Raw genomic sequence first — 2,394 nt, 5'->3', positions numbered from 1 at the left:
CAAGATCATGACCTGTGCCGAAGTCAGTGGCTTAACTGACTGAGCCACCCAGGGGCCCCTGGTCTTCCTGTTTCTTCATTGTGTGTTCTCATGTGTTTACCCATCTATTCAAAACATCTAAAATTCTTATATTTTTCAGTGGGAGAATGTCCATTTGATGACTCTCTATAGATTCCAATCCTCTGTTGAAGTTCCCCTTCTCTTCAACTACTTAGGTATGTCACTTTCTTCTTTTTCTTGATCATATGAAAACCATAGCTATTTTAAAGTCCCTTTTCTGATAAGTGCAATATCTCCATCATTTATGGATTTATTGTTGTTCTCCTTCTCTTGTGTTTCAGTCATTTCTTCCTGTTTTATGGCATGCCTTGCCACCTTTTATTGAATATTATGGAGATTCCGAATGAGATCTTTCTTCAAAGAGGGTTAAATATTTTCCTGGCATTCAGAAAAAAAAAAATCTGGCAGATCTCCTGATCCTCTCTAGGTTTTACAGGAAGCTCTGTTAGCACCTATTTCAGTTTTCCTACAGTAAGATCCCTACTCCTGGGGTATGACAGGAGGGTCTCCACCGAAAGCCCGAGGTTATTTACCACCACCCCTCTACCCTGGCAACACTTAACTCCTATCTCTCCCCTAGCACCATATGGCTGCATATATCCCAGATCAGATATTTGGCCATCAGATATACTTTTGTACTAGGTTTCTTGAGGCCTCTGCCCTGCGTAAGTGCAGGTTAGTAGTAAGCAAATGAGCAGAATTTATATGTAGATATTTGGGCTCCTTTTCTGTGGCTACCTTCTCTCTAGAAATGCACCCCTCTAGTGCTAGCCACTTTGGTTGCCCCAAACTCTGACTTCTTTTTCCCTGGTACAGTAACAAAGCCACTTTCTTCTTAGGCTTCATTTATGATATGGGCACCAAAAGAGAATCGATCCTTTCCTTAAGGTTAGTAGAGCAGTAAAGACAGTTTGAGATAGTAGAATGAGCCTAGGCAGAGTCAATGGTATAGGGGGTAGCCTATTAAAATAGCAGGCAGTAGAAACAGCCTGATTTACCATGGCAAACATGAATTCAGTGTCACAATCCAATGTCAAAGCGGCAGAGTATCAGGTGAGCACTCATATCACGCAAACTAGGTGATGCTCAAAATCTTGAACTCTAATATGAGCAAGGCATCTAGAAGGCAAAGAATCCTGAAGTGAATTCTGGGTTAGCTACATGGGCCTCTGCTATTCCAATTAATTTTCCCTGCCAAAGGAAGTCTTATTTTGTCTAGATCATGACTAACCAATCAGATTCAATCATTGAGAGGCTTAAAGCAACTTTGAATACTTACAACAGTGACCTTGGCCATGAGAATTATATAAGGAGATATATTTCTGTCAGGAGAGCTATAATCTACCATCATCCCCTTGGATTCTACTGTATCAGACTACAAGAGAGGCTCCTACATCTTCAACATTATTCAAACTCATCAGTCAGCTAGCCATCCAACAGAGATGAGGGGCTTTCTGGCCTATGGGAGTTATAACTCACAGCGATAACTAAATAACCTACTTAACCAAAACTCATTTATAAAAAATATTTTTTTAATAAAAATAAAAATTTAATCAACTATCTTGCCTTTCTGGCACATACTACATTTACCATGAGCAATGTATTAGTTAATGATTAATATTTAAGTTTTAAAGAATCGGCATTGTTAGCACAATTTTTATTTTCTAGCTAAGCAGGTGCAAGAAGAGACACAGCATTTTTTATGTGTTTATTTCTATATTCCTCTTATTCTTATTAGGGAAAAGATGAAGAACTCATCATCTTGATATTCCCAGAGCCTCGAGGCAGCACACACATTATTAAATAGGTGAATAATGAGTTAACCAATTAAACACTGAGATAGGTTTGTACTAATCCAAGAAAATGCCCATCCTGCCGACATCAAGTTTAATGGACTTCCTTATCAGGTCCAACTCTATGGTAAAAGTGGAGAAGAAAAAAGAATCTGGGATTGTTAAGATTCTAAATTACAGATTCTTTACTAGGAAGGACATAGGGTACAATCAAAAGAGCAGAAGAGAAGGTTTGTTCAAGAACTGGTTCTGCCACCACCTAAGAATGTGTCTTTGAGCCGGACGCACAATGCCTAGGGATTCAGTTTCCTCGTCTATCAAAGGAGAGAGTAAGTGTCCCTCCACAGAGCCCACACCCTGCACTGGGTGGTGGGCTGAACTCCAGTCCCCTCCCCTGCAAGAAAGCACGCAGCTCCTCTTAGTTTCTATACATTATCTCTGTGCCACAGGTGCTGTGAAAAGCAGAAGACCACATGATCCCAGAAATTTTTCCAACTCTGCAAGTTTTTAATTCATGTTTAACTGGATGAGAAAAAAAAAA

The 2,394-nt window shown here is 39.7% G+C and overlaps 1 long non-coding RNA gene across 1 annotated transcript in view; it reads right to left on the bottom strand.

Moving 5' to 3' along the window:
* LOC115295166 overlaps nt 1–2,394 on the bottom strand; it is a 34,849-nt gene that overhangs the window by 29,548 nt on the left and 2,907 nt on the right. The window lies entirely within an intron of this gene.

This window comes from Suricata suricatta, chromosome 7, assembly GCF_006229205.1.
Source record: "Suricata suricatta isolate VVHF042 chromosome 7, meerkat_22Aug2017_6uvM2_HiC, whole genome shotgun sequence".
In the NCBI taxonomy this organism is placed as follows: Eukaryota; Metazoa; Chordata; class Mammalia; order Carnivora; family Herpestidae; genus Suricata; species Suricata suricatta.
The sequence above is the reverse complement of the archived record's forward strand: the minus strand, read 5'-3'. Positions and strand labels throughout refer to the sequence as shown.